General features: G+C 41.7%; 1 long non-coding RNA gene across 1 annotated transcript in view; it reads left to right on the forward strand.

Moving 5' to 3' along the window:
• The first annotated feature begins 751 nt into the window (after positions 1–751).
• LOC129469027 (uncharacterized) overlaps positions 752–20,490 on the forward strand; it is a 56,922-nt gene continuing 37,183 nt past the window's right edge. Inside the window, exon 1 of the long non-coding RNA XR_010118519.1 lies at positions 752–891. This is a non-coding gene — a long non-coding RNA (uncharacterized lncRNA). The remainder of the gene's footprint in view (positions 892–20,490) is intronic.

Raw genomic sequence — 20,490 nt, forward strand, 5'->3', positions numbered from 1 at the left:
CAGTGCTAGGTGAGGGATTATAGCTGTGAACAAAGCAGACGTGGACTAGCTCTCATGGAGTTTACTTCCTAGTGTGGAGAAAGACACCAAACAGGCAAATAAATGAGAGACATAATTTTAAATATATGACTTGCATTCTAAACAAAATAAAACAAATAAAACGGTGTGATGTGATAAGAGTAATGGAGTGGGGTGGGAGAGATTTGGTGCTTAAGGACAGCCTCTCTGAGAAGGTGACATGTGCTAAGACCTGAATGACAAGAAGAAAATTAGTCCCAAAAGATGGACTGAGATGAACTGTTGATCTCAGCTTTTCATGCCTGGAAAATTGTAATCAATTATCAAACTTATTTTTCATTCTTCCCCACATGAACCTGCTGCCCCAGCCAGGCGTGTGTCAAGAGTGACAACCTTCACCTCACCACTCCATGGAGGTGACACATTCTTCAAAAGCCAAATGTCTTGACGCCTTCTTAGTCATAAATATTACTGTTTCTCAAATAATAGTAAAGGGCAGGGGGAGACAATTTTTATGGCATTTCTTGGCATCTGGGGAAAACCATCCACCTATTCCATGCACCTTTAGCTTGGGGAAAAGGGAATAGAGTGTTATGTGAGGAAGACTTCAGCAAAGATCTAAAGCATGAAGGTGAGTTTTTGGACTCTAGTGTTCAGCTGACTGGAGCACCAATCTGTGAACTGACAATAATTATTTAGTGTTCTGTATTCATGCATTGAGATCTGATTAAACCCTTTAGGAAGATTCCTTCACTTATTTCCAGTGGAACATCTTGCAGCAGGAACCTGAGGCTCTGTGTTGAAGCTACGTTCCTGCATCTGCCACCTGGATCTTAAGCCGCCCTGTCACTGAGTTTCAAGACCCTTCTAACAGTAAGTGCCTCCTATGACATGTGATATGGTTTGGCTGTGTCCCCACCCAAATCTCACCTTGAATTGTAATAATCCCCATGTATCAAGGCAGGTGGAGATAATTGAATCATGGGGGTGGTTTCCCCCATACTGTTCTCGTGGTAATGAATAAGTCTCATGAGATCTGATGGTTTTATAAAGGGGAGTTCACCTGCACATGCTCTCTTGCCTGCTGCCATGTAAGATGTGACTTTGCTCCTTATTCACCTTTTGCCATGATTGTGAGGCCTCCCCAGCCATGTGGAACCATGAGTCAATTGAATCTCTTTCCTTTATAAATTACCCAGTCTTGCAGTGAAACCCCGTCTCTACTAAAAATACAAAAAAATTAGCCAGGCGTGGTGGCGGGCGCCTGTAGTCCCAGCTACTCAGAGAGGCTGAGGTGGGAGAATGGTGTGAACCCGGGAGGCGGAGCTTGCAGTGAGCCGAGATCACGCCACTGCACTCCAGCCTGGGTGACAGAGCGAGACTCCGTCTCAAAAAAAAAAAAAAAAAAAAAAAATTACCCAGTCTTGGTATGTCTTTATTAGTAGCATAAAAACAGATTAATACAACATGCTTCTCCTGCCTCTAAGCCTGTAGACTCAGTTATTCTAGAATGCTCAAGCCTTTCCAATGGGCCCGTGCAAACATTGCCTGTCATTTAAAGCTATCTCCTCCCTAAAGTTTTTCCCGGTGACTCTGACTTCTCACAGCCCCTGTCGTGGTCAGCATAATATTCTCCTTGGCTATGACTTTGTAGACCTGCATTCTTTTAAACTCTGCTCCCAGAGACTATGATGATCAGCCTGGTCCAGGAACTTACTTTCCATCTGAAGGAGATTCAAGGGGAAAGAGAAAGAAAGTGGCCAATTATAGAGACAGGACAGATTCTCTGCTTTCTACAGTTCTTGGGTGACTTCAGAGACAGGCCTTCCTAATTTGGATCAAACTGGTCTTTCTAGTTCAAGGCCACAGGTCATAGTATGGAAACTTCTTAAACTTTGGGAGCAGAAGAATCACTTAGGAGGCTTACTACAAATGCAAATTTCTGGGGGTCAGCCTCAGAGGTTCTCCTTCAGTAAATCTGGTGAGTTCTGGGAATCTGCATTTCTACAAGCATCTCAGGTAATTGAAATCTTGCTTATCTATGAACATTTTGTAAAATACTTGCATAATGAAGAGCAAGGAACCATTGTCCACCTCTGCCTCTTCTGTGTAACACGGTTCTGTATTGTAAGACAGGATCCTAAAATTCTAGTTCATCCAACAAACATTTACTCAATCCAATGTCATGCTAGGCATACAGATTAGGCCATAAAAATATTTGGGACATATCTATACTAAAAAGGTATTAGTTGCTGATCTCAAATTCAAATTTAACCAGGCATTTTGTATTTTACTTGGCATTGCCAGGTGGCATGGGGCTGGGAGGAATTGCTGCAATTTGGGTCCTCTGGCAAGCAGACTGAGATGGAGTTCACTGTTCAGGATGTTTATTAGGAAGCACCCTTGCAATCAACACATGTGGAAGAGAGAAGGAAGCTAGATCAGGCTGAGAAAGAAGGCAAATTGAGATGCAGGCCCAACATCCTTGACCAATCCAACAGGTGGCTGTGAGCCAAAAAGCATCAGAATTGCTCTGCAATGGACTGAAATGGCTGAGACTTCATACACCGGCTTTCATCCATTACTGAGTACAAGCCATCACAGGAAGAGTGTAACCCTAGGCAAGGCAGCTCTTTGCAGCTGAGGCAGGAGCCGAAGGGGCAGCAGCACTCTTAGCAGCCAGGTAAGTCCTTCTTTGAGTGGGGATCCCTCTTCTTTGAAGGTAGTGAATCTCAGCTGGGTGTGATGGCTCATGCCTGTAGTCACAGCACTTTGGGGGGCCAAGATGGGTAGATCACTTGAGGTCAGAAGTTCGAGACCAGCCTGGCCAACATTGTGAATCCATCTCTGCTACAAATACAAAATATATATATATGCACATATATATATATATATATATATATATATATACACATATATATACACATATATATATATACACACACACATATATATATATACACACACACATATATATATATATACACATACATATAAATTAGACGGGTGTGGTGGTGGGCGCCTGTAATCCTAGCTACTCTGGAGGGTGAGGCAAGAGAATCACTTGAACCCAGGAGGCAGAGGCTGCAGTGAGCTGAGATTATGCCACTGCACTCTAGCCTGGGTAACAGAACAAGAGTTTGTCTCAACACACACACACACACACACACACACCACAAAAACGTAGTGAATCTCTGTGGCCCCTACAAGAGTCTGAGATCTAGCTACGAAGCCAGTGTGGGTTCCAGCCATTAAAAATTAATGTGACTTATTTTATACTTGAGAGGTCGTAACACCTGGATATAGTGGTTACATTGATTCAGCCAGAAGCCTCTGGCCTACAATAGTATACCACCACTGGCTTTTTTGAGCTACTTCACAGTGTGATATTTTTGTGGACACCAATTTTAAACCTCCACAACCCGGAAAATAGGATTGTCCAAAGTGAATGAGTGATTCACGGTGGAAACTCTCAGGGTTTAAGGAACAGAGCTGATGGAAAGCTGTGACAACCAGCTAATCATGAGGTGATCAACGCCTTTCATTCCAACAGTAGATTGTGACCAGGACAGTTTGCCTAACACTGTCTCAGCGTTGCTCTATTTCCCATTCTTCATCCACTTATTCAGCCGACTAGTACTAATTGACCTTTGTGCACAGAAATAAGAGCTTATTCCTCGTATATAGAATTCCTGAAAGCTTCCTATTATTAATAGGACAGCTTGAGTGAAGATGGAAAGGTTGTTCTTGATACTTAATATGTTTAGGTATTTCACTTTTTCATATCTTCCAATGCCTCATTTGCCTTTCTTTGAAGCATCACAGCCTCTCTTTCCTCTACATCAATAATTTATATATTTAAAAAAACCGCACTGGTTTCCATAGCAACTTCAAAGGTTAACAGCTCATCTAGGCCAGGAGGATCTTCAGAAACTGTTTATGATAAAATCACCAGGTCTTCTAGAAAAAAAAAAAAAGCCAGCCACTTAAAACATTTAAAAGATAACACTGTGGGAGAATACCTCCCCCCAAAACATGCGCACATGCACGCGCACACACACACATACACACACACACACACACACACACGAGAGAGAGAGAGAGGCCTGATGGTGTACTGTGGGATTTGGTGCATTCTGGCGTCTTTTTACAGTGTGGGAATGGGGCACAATTCCCTTAGCGACATAGGCACAGCACTATGCTGGGGGATGTGGGACTAGAGAAAAGGAATGAACCCTAGCAAAAATGAGAATAATATTTTCCTGCTATAAAGTTTCACGGGGACCTCTTGGGTGCCCAGGGCTGGAGTTCCTCATCTTTGTCAAATGTTGGAAGAATGCTTAAGATTCGATTATCATATTTCTGATTTTGTCGAGAAAGAATACAGGCTTAGAGAAAAATCGTACTTTGGAGAGCAAAGGCCAGAAGAACAGAAAATAGAGAGAAGGCGGGTGGCCATGAAAATGTACCACTCTCCTACTGTGAAGAGCAAAATGGCCTGACTGGCCCCAGATGCTGCTTCCGGATTCAGCACCACAGTGTGCTGAGCCACACTCCCCAGGGGGCTGATCCCTGGGATGGCTGAGCACAGCAGAGGCACTAAGGCAAGCCCACTCCAGCAAGAGGCGTGTGGCTCTGACTCGAGGACTGTGGTCTGAGATGCTTCCTCCCCAGTCCTCCTTCCTGTCCAATTTCTTTCCACGGGAGTCAGCCTGCATAATAGTCTGAAACTCGTCCAGTCTTCTCCCTTCCTCAGTAATTCTTCTTGTGTGTCTAATTCTTCAAAAACATCTGTTTCTAGTGAACCCAAACTAGGGCACATATAATTTGAAATGGACAAAACACAGAGAAGAGTCAAGATGCATTTTGAATATGCTGGCCAAAGTCATCTTGGTCTTTAAAGGAGTGAAGAATGAAGTGAGCCTCATGGTTCATTAAGAATTCAGCCAAATGGATGCTTAGCACCTTGGGCAGACAACTGTGTGCAGTCCATGTGCCCATGATCAAACTTGAACAACTGCTTCTTAAATTCAATGGATGTTGACACATAATGTTAATGACCAAACTTTATGGAGCAGAAGGAAAACAAAATGCCAAACTTCTTTTTTTTTTTTTGAGACAGAGTCTCGCTCTGTCACCCAGGCTGGAGTGCAGTGGCATGATCTCGGCTCACTGCACCCTCCACCTCCCGGGTTCAAGCCATTCTCCTGCCTCAGCCTCCCGAGTAGCTGGGACTACAGGTGTTTGCCACCATGCCCAGCTTAATTTTTTGTATTTTTAGTAGAGACAGGGTTTCACCATGTTGGTCAGGCTGGTCTCAATCTCCTGACCTTGTGACCTGCACTCCTTAGCCTCCCAAAGTGCTGGGATTACAGGTGTGAGACACTGTGCCTGGCCACAAAATGCCAAACTTCTTAAAAGAATAGCTTGAGTGTGTGATTCTCTTCATTGGTCTCTGCGTAACATTATAGTTTGTATAATATATAATTCTATTAGAAAGCTGGATTTTCTTTTTTTTATTTTTATTATTATACTTTAGGTTTTAGGGTACATGTGCACAATGTGCATGTTTGTTACCTATGTGTCCATGTGCCATGTTGATTTCCTGCACCCATTAACTCGTCATTTAGCATTAGATGTATCTCCTAATGCTGTCCCTCCCCCCTCCCCCAACCCCACAACAGTCCCCGGAGTGTGACGTTCCCCTTCCTGTGTCCGTGAGTTCTCGTTGTTCAATTCCCACCTATGAGTGAGAACATGCGGTGTTTGGGTTTTTGTCCTTGCGATAGTTTACTGAGAATGATGTTTTCCAATTTCATCCATGTCCCTACAAAGGACATGAACTCATCATTTTTTATGGCTGCATAGTATTCCATGGTGTATATCTGCCACATTTTCTTAATCCAGTCTATCATTGTTGGACATTTGGATTGGTTCCAACTCTGCTATTGTGAATAGTGCCGCAATAAACATATGTGTGCATGTGTCTTTATAGCAGCATGATTTATAGTCCTTTGGGTATATACCCAGTAATGGGATGGCTGGTTCAAATGGTATTTCTAGTTCTAGATCCCTGAGGAATCGCCACACTGACTTCCACAATGGTTGAACCAGTTTACAGTCCCACCAACAGTGTAAAAGTGTTCCTATTTCTCCACATCCTCTCCAGCACCTGTTGTTTCCTGATTTTTTAACGATGGCCATTCTAACTGGTGTGAGATGGTATCTCACTGTGGTTTTGATTTGCATTTCTCTGATGGCCAGTGATGATGAGCATTTCTTCATGTGTTTTTTGGCTGCATAAATGTCTTCTTTTGAGAAGTGTCTGTTCATGTCCTTTGCCCACTTTTTGATGGGGTTGTTTGTTTTTTTTCTTGTAAATTTGTTTGAGTTCATTGTAGATTCTAGATATTAGCCCTCTGTCAGATGAGTAGGTTGCAAAAATTTTCTCCCATTCTGTAGGTTGCCTGTTCACTCTGATGGTAGTTTCTTTTGCTGTGCAGAAGCTCTTTAGTTTAATTAGATCCCATTTGTCAATTTTGGCTTTTGTTGCCATTGCTTTTGGTGTTTTAGACATGAAGTCCTTGCCCACGCCTATGTCCTGAATGGTATTGCCTAGGTTTTCTTGTAGGATTTTAATGGTTTTAGGTCTAACATTTAAGTCTTTAATCCATCTTGAATTAATTTTTGTATAAGGTGTAAGGAAGGGATCCAGTTTCAGCTTTCTACATATGGCTAGCCAGTTTTCCCAGCACCATTTATTAAATAGGGAATCCTTTCCCCATTTCTTGTTTTTGTCAGGTTTGTCAAAGATCAGATAGTTGTAGATATGCGGCATCATTTCTGAGGGCTCTGTTCTGTTCCATTGATCTACGTCTCTGTTGTGGTACCAGTACCATGCTGTTCTGGTTACTGTAGCCTTGTAGTATAGTTTGAAGTCAGGTAGCGTGATGCCTCCAGCTTTGTTCTTTTGGCTTAGGATTGACTTGGCGATGCCAGCTCTTTTTTGGTTCCATATGAACTTTAAAGTAGTTTTTTCCAATTCTGTGAAGAAAGTCATTGGTAGAAAGCTGGATTTTCTTCCATAAATATCCTGGTATGTCTTCATTTTCCCTGTCTTTCATCCCTATGATCAACGAATCACCTGAAGCCCTCGTTGTTTATTACCAGACTTACTTCAACAGCCTCCTGTTGGTCTTCCTGCCTCCTTCCTCCAAGCTCCTGGGACTGGACAGTTGATTTTTCTAAACCACAGATTTGACTACATCAACTCTATGCTTAAAACCCTCCAGAGGCTGCTCATTTCTTTCAAAATAAAACTGAACTCTTTAATTGGCTTATGAGATCTTCAATGAGGCAGGTGACACCCTCTGGGTTTCACTCTCTTTACTCCTCAGCCAGACACAGGAGTTTCTTGGACTCTTAAGAGCCCTTCTTCAGAGTAGCTTGGCATATCCTGATGAAGTCCAGAGAGAGAAAGGCATGTCTCAGAGAGAACTGTGGGTGTTACTTTTGGCACATTGGGTATATTAGAATCATATATATATATATATATAAACCTGACCATATTTTTCAGTGACTGATACCAATTTACCAGTACACCATGGTATCTTTCCATTAATAAATTCAGGTGTTTTTTTTTCTTCCTGGAAAATTTTCTTAGATTATACTTTTTTTAACATCAACTTTTTTTTTTTTTTTTTTTTTTTGAGACAGGGTCTCACTCTGTGGCCCAGGCTTGTGCAGTGGCGTGATCTCAGCTCACTGCAACCCCCGCCTCCTGGATTCAAGTGATTCTCCTGCTTCAGCCTCCAGAGTAGCTGGGATTACAGGCACATGCCACCACACCCAGCTAATTTTTCTACTTTTCGTAGAGGTGGGGTTTCTCCATGTTGGCCAGGTTGATCTCGAACTCCTGACCTCAGGTGATCCACCTGCCTGGGCCTCCCAAAGGGCTGGGATTACAGGTGTGAGCCACCGCACCCAGCCAACATCAACTTTTTGAAGTTTAGCTCACATATATAAATATGTACCAATTTTAAATATACAGTTTAATAATAATAATAATTATTATTTTTTGAGACAGAGTCTTGCTCCATCGCCTAGGCTGGAGTGCAGTGGCATGAACTCAACTCACTGCAACCTTTGCCTCCTGGGTTCAAGCAATTCCACCACCTCAGCCTCCCAAGTAGCTGGGATTACAGGGGCGTGTCACCACGCCCGGCTAATTTTTGTATTTTAGTAGAGATGGGGTTTCACCATGTTGGCCAGGCTGGTCTTGAATTCCTGACCTCAAGTGACCCTCCTGCCTCAGCCTCCCAAAGTGCTGGGATTACAGGCGTGAGCCACTGTGCCCAGCCCAGTTTAATAAATTTGAAAAATGTATATGTTCATGTTACCATTACCACCAAGATAATACATTTCATTATCTAAAAAAACTCCCTCCTGGCCCTTTGTCATCATCCCCCCTGCCCAAACAATCACTAACTGAGCAGCTTTCTGCTGCTGTAAATAAGATTTACCTTTTGTCGAATTTCATACAATAGGTACTCTTTTGTGTCTGGCATCTCTGACTCAGAATAATATTTTGAGGTTTATCCTTGCTGCTGCATTGCTGGGTCAATTGTTCATTACTTTTATTACTGAGTGTATGCCACAATGTGTATCCTTTTACTTTTGATAGGTGTTAGGTTATTTCTAGTTTATTTTTTTGCTGTTATAAATAAAACTGCTATAAACATTTGTATACAAGCCTTTGTGTAGACACGTTTTTATGTTATCAGGTAAAACGTAGGAATGTAATTGCTGTATTGTATGATAACTGTGGGTTCAACCTTATAAGAAGCAGACAAATTATTTTCCAAAGGGGTTGTAACATTTTGCCTTCTCGACAGCAACATATGAGAGTTTCAGTTGCTTCATATCCTGGCCAACCCTTGGTATCATCAGTTTTGATCATTTTGGCCATTCTAGTGAGTGTGTATTGGCATCTCATTGTGGTTTTACTTTACAGCTCCTTGATGACCAACAAGGTGAGCGTCTTTTCATGTGCGTATTGGACATTCATTATCACCTTTGTAAAGTATTTAAACATAGCCAATGTTAAAAATTGGGTAGTTTATCTTATTACTGAGTAATAACAGTTCTTTATATATTACGCATACAAGTTTTTGGTCCTATGTATGTGTTATGAATATTTTCTCTCATCGTTTGGCCTATTTCATTAATAATGGTATATTTGAAAGAGAGAAGTCTACAATTTTGATGAAGTTCAATTTATCATTTTCTATTTTTGTGTTTTTCATGCCCAATCTAAGAAATCTATTTTATTTATTTATTTTTTGAGACAGGGTCTCACTCTGTCTCCCAGGCTGGAATGCAGTGGCACGATCATGGCTCACTGCAGCCTTGACCTCCCGACTCAGGCAGTCCCCCCACCTCAGCCCCCTGAGTGGCTGAGACTCTAGGCATGCAGCACCACACTCGGCTAATTTTTGTATTTTTTGTAGAGATGGAGTTTCACTATGTTGCACAGGGCTGGGCTCAAGCAATCCACCTGCCTTGGCCTCCCAAAGTGCTGGGATTACAGGTGTGAGCTAATGTGCCCAGCCAAGAAATCTTTGCTTATCCCAGATCAGAAATATTTTCTGGTATGTTTTCTTCTATAAGTTTTATATATTTAAATATTATGTTTAGGTTTATGTTTCATTTTAAATAATAAATTTTTGTGTATGATATAAAGTAAGAGTTGAGGTTCATTCTTTTCATGTGGATGTTCAGTTATTCCAGCATTATTTGTTGAAAAGACTACTCTTTCTTCATTGAATTGCCTTGGTACCTTTGTAAAAAAGTAATTGACCATATGAATGTCAGTCTATTTTAGGTCTTTCTACTCTGTTCCATTACTCTACATGTAAATCCTTATGCAAATAACACTCTTTCTTGATTACTGTTCATTTAGTAAGTCTTGAAATCAAGTAATAGAAATCCTCCAACTTTGTTTTTTTCCTCAAAACTGTTTTGACACTTCTAGATACTTTGCATTTCCATATAAATTTTAGAAACAGCTTATTAGTTTCTACAGTAAAGTTTGTTGGGATTTTGATGAGTCAAACCTGTTGATCAATTTGGGAAGAACTGACATCTTAACAATATTGAGTCTTCCAGTACATGAACATAGTCTCTTTCTCCATTTTAGATTATAGGCTTAAATGTGAGTTTTATTCCATTGTTTTATATGTCTTCTTCAGGGGTTCCAGTGATCTGTATCTTTAATTTTCTTTGTTTATCTTCCATTTCAACCACTTTCTCTCTGAATCTTTTTGCTTCTGTTTTTAGTTCATTTTTATTTTCTTGTTCATTTTCCTGCCTCTGTTCAGTCTTCTTAACTTTTCATTTTAGTCTACTCTCCATTGGGTGTTTGTAATTTGGCCTTTATTCCTAAGATGATTTTTGTCTTTTTCTTTCCAGAGTTGAATCAATCAATCAATTTTTAAAATATGTACTTATCTGTTGTTTTTTTCATTTCTGTTCTTGGTTTTCAAATATCTGATTCAAGGTGGTTTTTTAATATTTCCAAATATTTGAAGATATCAATTCCGTTTAAAATTTTGTGTTTTGTTGTTGCTTTGTGGTTCTTTTTTGGGAAGGACTTCATCAGCTAAAGGCTTTGATTCTGATTTTTTTTTTTTTTTTTTTTGAGACGGAGTCTCGCTCTGTCATCCAGGCTCTAGTGCAGTGGTGCCATCTCAGCTCACTGCAACCTCCACATCTATTGTTCAAGTGATTCTTGGGCCTCAGCCTCCCAGGTAGCTGGGATTACAGGTGTGTGACACTATGCCCAGCTAATTTTTATATTTTTAGCAGAGACGGGGCTTCTGCTAAAAATGTTGGCCAGGGTGGTCTTGAACTCCTAACCTCAAATAATCTGCCCGCCTTGGCCTCCCAAAGTACTGGGATTACAGGCATGAGCCACTGCGCCTGGCCCTGATTCTAATTTTTATTCCCCCTTAAAGTAGCTTTACCTGGATTTAGGAGGCTTCATTTCATTGCATTGTATTTCACGAAGTTATTTACCATTTCTAGTTCAAGATCACCCTCTTCTGTCAGTGTAGTGAAATGCAGTTCCTTTAAGGGATGGCTATCTTGTTTTTTAAAGTTGTGGGGTGAATAATTTTCTGTTGTTCTTTTTATTACTTACCTATTCCAGTTTTATAATGTCCTATTCTGGTTTTATTGATGTTATCTTCTTTTATTTCCCTGAAAATTTTAAACAGATTCACTTCAAAGTTCCTTTTAGATTCTTCTGTCATTTTAGAATGTAGATCTTTGATTTGTGATGACCTTTCAGTGTGCGCTGTGTCTTTTAACTTTTGCTGGAAAGTTCATATTGCGTGAGAATTTTCTCCCACACTTCCCTTGCCTGTGAGGCAGTTTCTTGGCTCCCTTAGCCTTGATCTCATAGGTTGACTAGACTAAACCTATGCCATATGTTTGCAGCTCAACTCAGAGCTGCTCATTTCTGGGGTGAAAATTCTCCACAATGCACATGGTACAGACTGGTGTAAAGACTCACTCAGAATCCCTGAGTTGAAACCACCTTTGCAAAGATTATGACAGTAAGAGAAATCTGACATGGCTGACTCCATCTTGCTTCTAGCCTCACAGGTTGGCTGTCTTCACTCATTCCTGGGCATAGGACAAGCTAACGTATTTTTACTTTTAACCAAATTAAAATTTGTAGTTTAACTTGGAAGCAAGGATGACGATAGTTTCTCCCTAAAACGAATCCTCTCCTTGTTGGGGCCAGGGGGCAAGCTGAAACTACTTTCATAAGACTAATGAAAGGCCATAAGATTAGGATTATGGGAGGGGCCTGAATTCTGCTAAAAGGTAGGTATAGTTTTTATGATCCCTTACTTCTCAGGAATCGTGTGGCTAGAGGTCACAAGATTTATGACTTCCCTAATTGCTCATATAGATAATATCACTATTGTAGAACTTAAGATTGGTCTTTTGAGATGTTTTTCAGACTGACGCCACCCGGACTCATGACTCATAACTCAACTGTTCTGTGCCCTCCTCTCCCACCAACAGGTGGACTCAGTGCACACATGGTGACCATTTTCCACACCCCTATGATTGCATTGCCAACCAATCAGCAGCACCCATTCTCCATCCCCTGCCCACCAAACTATCCTTGAAAAACCCTAACCCGTGAGCCTTTGGGGAGACTGATTTGAGTAATAACTCTATTTCCCCTGTGATCAGCCTTGCATCAATTAAACTACTGCAATACCATGGTCTCAGTGAATTGGTTTTGTCTGTGCAGAGGATGGGACGAACCCATCAGGCAATTACGGAGTTGTTGTAAATATTATTTTAAGCTGAAGACATTTGAGACTCAACAGATGCAGAAAAAGACTTTCTTGGAGCTTTCCTAATCTGACGAAAAACAGCAACTTTGGGAAATGAGACTACCATAAATCCCTTCTCCTAGGGAGAGTCCTAGCTGTGAAGAAGAGAGAAAGGCCACTAGCACCTATGTAAATAAAACGTCACACCTTTCTTATCTCCCATTTATTCTCATAAAAATCCAATTGTCTTTCCTAAGGAAACCTATTTGTTCTTCTCATAGAAGCCTTTTCTCCTTTTTCCTTCCCCTGCTATGTTAGGTATATAAGCCCTGAATTCTAACAGTGAGCACAATCACTGAGTGCATCACTGAGCACTCCTGTGTGTATGCAGATCGCATGCTTAAATCAACTCTTTCTTTTCTCTTGTTAATCTATCTTTTGATGGTGTAAATTCGCAGGCCTCCAGGCACTGACTCTCTGAAGCTAAAGTGTTTCCTCTCCAGCACCAGGAATAGCACTGATACGGTTTGGCTCCATGTCTCACCCAAATCTTATGTCAAATTGCAATCCTCATGTGTCAGGGGAGGAGATTGGTGGGAGGTGATTGGATCATGGAGGTGGATTTCCCCCTTGCTGTTCTTGTGATAGCCAATGAGTTCTCATGAGATCCGATGGTTTAAGAGTGTGTGGCACTTTCCCCTCATTCTCTCTCTCCTACTCTGCCTTGCTAAGACATGCTTCTCCTTCACCTTGGGCCATGATTGTAAGTTTCCTGAGGCCCCCTGGCCATGTGAAACTGTAGAGCCTGTTGAGCCGTGAGTCAATTAAACCCCTTTTCTTCATAAATAACCAAGTCTCAGATAGTTCTTTATAGCAGTGTGAGAATGGGCTAATATAGGACTCTGCTTTGGACACTGACCCTGAGCAAGTGGTGTATTTCTGCCACTGTTCTAGATGTATGGATGAAGTTCTGTCATCCAGTGTTCTTGGGTAGCTCCCCACTACCAAGGGCTACATTCAGTCCTTCCTCTGGACTCCAGTCTTGATTGCCTAGTTCCAGTCTCACTGTTTGTCCCTGTGGTTTTATACTTTGCTTATTGTTTAAGTTTTCCTCCTTTTTTGAGCCAGTGAAATTTTCCTCTTGCATTTTTAGAGAAGCATAGAAATATGTATTTAATATCTAACCTCTCATTCCTATGGATTTGGAGCACCGGAAAGAGGATTATGAATGCATTTGCTCTGATATCTTTATTAAGAAGTTTTCAGGCCTTTTAAAAAGTGAGAATGCCAATATTTATCTGAACTCAAAACAATGGTTCTTGATCCAGTAATTCTGTTTCTGGAAATCTTCCCAGAGGAAGTAATCCAAAAAAATGGGGGAAAAATCTTCATGCACAAAGATATTCATGGCTGTATTACTTTCTATTGTAAAGATCTGAATATATTATAAACATTTCCCAACAATAAATATTAATATTTCCATTCAGTGTAATATTATGCAGCTACTAAAATAATACTTTGCAAAGAATATATGATATAAAAATGCTTATTATAATACAAGGGAGAAAATTGTAGCCATTTTTTGTTGTTTCATACAAGTATGCGTTAAAAAATAGCATAGAAAGACTAATAAAAAGAAACCACATCAATGCTAAAAACAGTTGTCTCTTAGTTTTTCTTTATTTTCAAAATTTTACGTTATGTATATGAATCGCTTTTATAATAGGAAGATACCTAAATAAATATATTAACAAAAAGCTGAATGATAGAAGGACATTTTAAGACAGGCATCTTTCATGATTATAGAGAATGGATTGGCATACTACAAAACGATTGCTTCTAAAACACACAAACAGCAAAGGAAGCTTTTGTGTTAGAAGATTATTGGTTGTGATTAGATGGGTTTTCAGCATCAGGGCACAAGAAGCACCAGTCTGGTGACATCGAGCAAGGAGGCAGGACTACAAGGGACTGGCAGATGGCAAGAACCTACACTCTGCAGGCAAATGGCCAGGCGCCAGGATCAGATGAGGAAAGGGCAAGCTAGGAGACTGCGCCAGGGGAGCCAGTGGTAGGGGCCGGACAGGAGCCAACACTTATTGAGGGGTTGCTGAGTTTGTGCCAGGCACTGTTTTGGATCCTGAAGTACAGGTGGAGAAGACTGACACAGTTCTTGCCTTCATGAAACTTACAGTCCATGGCAGGGGTTTCAAGCTGTTTTTTTGTTTTTTTTTTTGTTTTTTTTGGAAAGGGCTAGATAGTAAGCATCTTAGGTTTTGTGAAGCTATACAATCTGTGTTACAATTACTCAGTTCTGCCATTGTAGCTTAGTAAAAGCAGCCATAGACAATAGTAAATGGTTGGGTGTGGCTAGGCACCAATGAAACTTTGTTTATAAAAATAAATGGTGGCTAGACTTGGATGGTGGCATAGTTTGCCACCTCCTGATCTAAGTGGAAGACAGACAGTAAACAAGTAAACAAGTTAATATGATCATTGTGGATTGTAATCATTGTCAGGAAGGAAATCAAAAGGGTGATCTAGTAGTGAATTAGTAATACATTACATTTCACCTTTTACCGAGATGTGACATCCATACAATAAGGTGCACAAATTCCAGGATATAGAATGTTCTTAACACCTTAGAACTGGGTCCTGAAGCACTAGAATGACCTCTCCATCCAAAGAGCTAGGCATGGGGAAGCATTCCGGGCAGAAGGGAAAACAAGTACAAGGGTCTGAGGCAGGAAAATGTCTCGCATCTTCCATGAACAGAAAGGGTTTTCATGGGGCTAGATAGCAGTGAGCAGGGAATAGGGTGGGATGCTGTGGGTAGAGGAAAACCCCACAGACCTTAGAGGCCATTGTGGACATTCTTTATCTTATTCTAAATGTTATAGGAGAGCAATGGAGAGTTTTAAGCAGAATGGCATGATCTGATTGAAGTTTCAAGATGATAAGTGAACTGCTGTCTTGTTTCTGGACTTTTCTGTAGTAGTGTTCAGTTAGGGCTGGGAACTGGGGCTAGGGGCTGGGGGCTGGGAGCATCCAGCTGGAGCTGAGGTGGGCTGTGTGAGGAAAATCCGTTAAAGAACACCATTACCATACACTACGTACTGAACCATAAACATTGATTTATTTTGTAAAACACCTCTTTGAAATATTACTGTAACTAGATTTATTGGCACCTGTTTCCGAGCACTTAATTAGGAGATACTTTAAGAACTGTGCATCAAAGACAAGAACCTGAAGAAAATGCAAGCAGGGGGTTCAGAGGTGAGGTGAGCTGGCAGGTACAGATCTAGCAGCAGCAAGTCGTGCTGCCGAGGTGGAGGCTCATGGGTTAGGCGGGAGGAGGGGGTCAGAATATATCTTTAGTGCCCAGGAAGAGACCCCGGGGATTTTTGGAACCAGAGAGGTGAGGTTTGCTTTCTTTGTGTGTCGCTTGGTTCTGATTTAATGTTTTGAAGACATATTGTAGGGAAGAGTTACAAAGTGTCCCTATGATGGTGAAAAGAGGGGAGTGGTGAGGGGGCAAGAAGGAATGGAGTTTTGTGAATGGAGAATTAGAGGAAATGATAATTTGGGGCTCAAATCCTTCCTCCTTCTCTCCCTACCTGCCTCTCTTCTTTTCTCCTTCCTTCCCTTTCATTTATTTACTTATTTATTTATTTATTTACTGTCCACCTTGGTTGAATGTCATCTCCTTTCTTTTTTAAAAATGCAGGGGCGAGACACCAAGAGGAAGAAATTGAATCAGTATGTACTGCGTTATTAAGGTTGTCATGGAGCAAGCACATACTAAAATATTGTTCATGTTTGTCTGACATTCAAATTTAACAGAGCACCCTGTATTTTTATGTGCTAAATCCGGCCGTCCGTCTATGCCTGTGGCTTGGGTTTTGCCATTTCAGCGTCAGCGAGTGAAACCTCCTCCTAATTACTCCCTGCTAATTGGAACCAGCTGCCACCAGGAGGCAGCCGGGCGCTGCATCCACCCAAGATGAGGACAGTGTATGAGATTCTAGGGAGCTCTGAGTCTACCTTCCTCTCGAACTCTCCTGACACCCATTTCCAATTCTAGCCACAACTTTCCACTGCTCTCTCCTAATCTTGCTTTAGTAAAAATAGCTAAACTTTAAAAAAAATATATACTCCATTTAAAGGTGAAAAGAACCCATAAGATCACATGCATCTTGTCTCCCTAAATAATTGCAGTTAGAAATTAATTCATCTTCCTTTAAAAACCTGAATTTAGCCTCAACTAGTCACAGCTTCTGTCACTCACCCCTTTGACCTGGGGGTCCCCTTCACTCCCAGCTTTTCCCGTGTCCCTGTCCTTGCTCCGTTCTCTCCACTGTGCCCTTCCTTCTTCAGCCGTCACTATGGTTACAGGGGGACCTGTTTCTGTGATGCCCTCTTCCATAGCCTGCTTCTGAGGTAATTTCCCCAGTGAATTCCACCTCCTCTCAGTTATCTCTGCCCTTATCCTACTTCAATGGGGGGAAAAATCAGAGAGAGAAAGAAAGTGCATGCATCCAGCAGCTCAGATATCAAAATTCTTTCTGTTACCAGGAGACTTTCTCCAATCATTGTTGCCTCTTCTTTTGTTTTCCTTCTTTATGAGGAAAAGCTGTTCCCGACTCTGCCTCTTACTCTGGCCTAAAACTAAATCCACTTATAAAAGTTAACTAAACACCTCTTGGCCTTGTGACTGTAACACTGAGCAACAGTTTGCTTCTTTACATACCTCCAATTTTGGAGTCAAAAGGGTCCCTTTAGGACAGAAAAATGAACTGAAGAAAGAACACCAGCTCTGTCACATGGGGGAGACAGCGACACAGAAAATGTTAACCAAGCAGTCCAGGCCACAGGGAGATGTGTCCAAAGCCCAGGGCCCCATAATGAGAGGCTATATGCAAAGACCTTCCCAGAGAGGTGGAGAGGAAGCGTCTCCAACAGTGTCCAAGCAGCAAAGGTGATTCCAGAAAGCTTATGGTGAAATAACATGGAAGCAAAGATCAGAAACAGCAGTGTTTTGATAAATATTTGGATGTTGGTTTGTTTGGTTTCTGCTAATTTGAGATTTTGTGAGTTAAATAATTTTCTTTGCTTCTCATGAGATACAAGGATAACCTACTCAAATTATGCAAATGCTCATTCAAAGGAGGAAGCAGAATTATGTTAGTCTCTTCTATAATTCTATTGAAATGATGATTCATAGGGTCCATTATCAAAGAAGACTTGCATCAAATTAACACAGTCCAGCAACATTTTTTTAAAATGTCATATAAGGGCTGTAACTCACAGGAACTCTTCTTAAAATCCCCATGTCCTCACCCTTCCACTCCCTATACACAGCTCCTTCTGGTCTCTTTCAGAATACGAATTCTGACACCCTCCTACGGCCTAACCTGTGAGTTACTTTGTGTTATTCTCCTCTTCTCCCAATTCTGCTTCATGGGAGTCCCCATAAGAGGGCTATGCTGGGAAGGCTGTGGGAAAGGAAGAAATTGACTAGGAAAAGCTGGAACCTTCTTTAAGTTGTAGGGCAACCGGAAAGCTGGGAACACATTGACAGCAGCACTTTTGCCTGGTTAAACTTATATTTTTGGTCTCAAAATGTAAGTTTCCTGTAAGTCCAGACCTGTTAGGATAGTCATCTCATCTAGTGGCGACCTTGAGTGGTATTTGGTACTTGCTAAGCTGCTGCACATGAGGCTGTGCTGTGTTCAAGGGCAGTAAAATTCAACTACACTCAGTCTGCCTGCCCTTAACCAAGGAGGAAAGCAAGGTAGTCTGTGTGGGTATGAAGCCAGCTCTCTCATTGTGTGTACAATGCCTGCCGTGCTCACCGTCACCTGAGCCAGATCATTGACCTTCCTGCTAGGAGGATCGAGGGCAGAGGTTTGTGGGAAGATGAAAGCAAAGTGTTTGTTACCACACCCCCTTTGTTATGGAGGTGATGGGCATTGTTGATATAGGTGATGCATGGGCAAATCTGCTGATATGCTAAAAGGATGGGTAGTTGTTCATGCTGAATTGAATTAATTGTTTATATCTTGGCTGAGTCATTAGGAATCTATGTTACAGTATCTGACTTTGCATGATCCAAAGCTGAATTCCATGACTGTTATTCTGATTTTCCTCTTGGGATGACCAGGCTTTGGGGAACTAATCCAGTCTTCCAAGGCGGGCCAGTGGATCGATTTCAGGGAAGAACAGAAGCTTCACGAGGGAGACATAGATATGAGTACTCTCTTCTTGCTAAGGAAAGTCTATTTAGAATACCAAAGCAAGATGCTATTTAAATACTTTCTTCAGTTTCATTCTTTTCCTCTGTCCTTTACTGCCTTCCTTATTATCTGACTGAGGCAGGACCTTGGCAAACCTTACTCAGCAAAACAAATTATCAGAACCTTGGGAACCCCTTGACTCTGTTCTTGGAATCTCCTGAACAGTCTTTCTGGCCACTGTCTAGGAAGAAAATTTCTTTCCCCAAACCTCCTTGCTCACATTAGTTATACCTTTTCTGGGATCCACCCTTTTGTGGTCCCAGTGTCCTGGAGTGCGGATGCTCATAGTGGCTGTCACATGGGCACTGTGGCCGTGTGCATGGCAAGGGGGTTCTGCTGCCTTCTGTTGGCCACAGCGGACTTGGTCTGGTTGTTAACTACTGGGTCATGTCCGCCTCTGGCAAAAGGCTGCAGTTCTTGCCCTCCAACTCTCCTTCCTCAGCATTCTTTAACAGGTACCAAATACTCCTATTATTAAGAAGCATTGGATGAAGCCACGTTGCAGCTCCCATGAAGAGTTTATCTAACATTCCCAAGTGAATGATTCTAGCAGTCTATCTAGCATAGGGATCATGAGTTGTTTCTGGGAACGGCCCTGAAATATGGTCAGAAAATGTCTGAGCTCATCAACCCTGTCCTGACTCACATTTGATTTGTTGTCAGAGAGTGATATCCCTGGATCTTGCCCCTACAGAGTGTGGTAGTTTCTATTTGGAAGCCTCAAAACACAAAGCCTCTTCTATAGCATAATAATAATAATTATTATGATTAATCTGCTACTGCATCCTGTAAGTGGCGAGAATTGCAGAAATCTCAAATATCAGCATCAGTTTGATCCTTTAAACTAGAAATAAAAGGGAGAAGATTTGGAAATATGCTGATGGGGCAAAATCAGGTATTTGGAAGAAAAAGGAGACTGGGTTTAGATACCCTGATGTGCCAGGTTATTGGGAATCAGTAATATATGCCAACTTTTATTTTACCACGAATATCTCCTCAAAGTCTTAGACAGGCTTCTCTCTGGCCCTTCTGAGCACACTAATGCAGGTTGGTAGTGTGGTGTCTGGAATGTACTTCTAGGAGGATCCATTTACTAGGCAGCCTTTTTTTCTTTGCTGTGGAGGAGGCTTTTAGCAGATGGGTGTGTTATACAATGGTCTGCACTTTGCCCTGCATGAGTGTAAATATTACAAACGTGAACATCTGGCTGATATTACTGATGTCTGCAGGGCATATTGGCCTCAGTTTAGGAGGGTGAAACAGTGAAACCCTCATCAAACAGTGATAAATCCAAGAGATGGCTGAGGTGGGATGGGGCGGAAAATTAGTCCTTTTTTTTTTTTTTTTTTTTGAGACGGAGCCTCGCTCTGTCGCCCAGGCTGGAGTCCAGTGGTGTGATCTCGGCTCACTGCAAGCTCTGCCTCCCAGATTCACGCCATTCTCCTGCCTCAGCCTCCTGAGTAGCTGGGACTACAGGCGCCCTTTACCACGCCTGGCTAATTTTTTTGTATTTTTAGTAGAGACGGGGTTTCACCATGTTAGCCAGGATGGTCTTGAGCTCCTGTCCTCGTGATCCGCCCACCTCAGCCTCCGAAAGTGCTGGGATTACAGGCTTGAGCCACCGCACCTGGCCCCCTTTTTCTGTTTGTTTGTTTTTGTTTTTGTTTTTGTTTTGTTTTGTTTTGTTTTTGAGATAGAGTTTCACTTTTGTCACCCAGGCTGGAATGCAATGGCGCAATCTCAGCTCACTGCAGCCTCTGCCTCCTGGGTTCAAGCGATTCTCCTGCCTCAGCCTCCCAAGTAGCTGGGATTACAGGCGC

Source organism: Symphalangus syndactylus, chromosome 2 (assembly GCF_028878055.3).
Source record: "Symphalangus syndactylus isolate Jambi chromosome 2, NHGRI_mSymSyn1-v2.1_pri, whole genome shotgun sequence".
Taxonomy (NCBI): Eukaryota; Metazoa; Chordata; class Mammalia; order Primates; family Hylobatidae; genus Symphalangus; species Symphalangus syndactylus.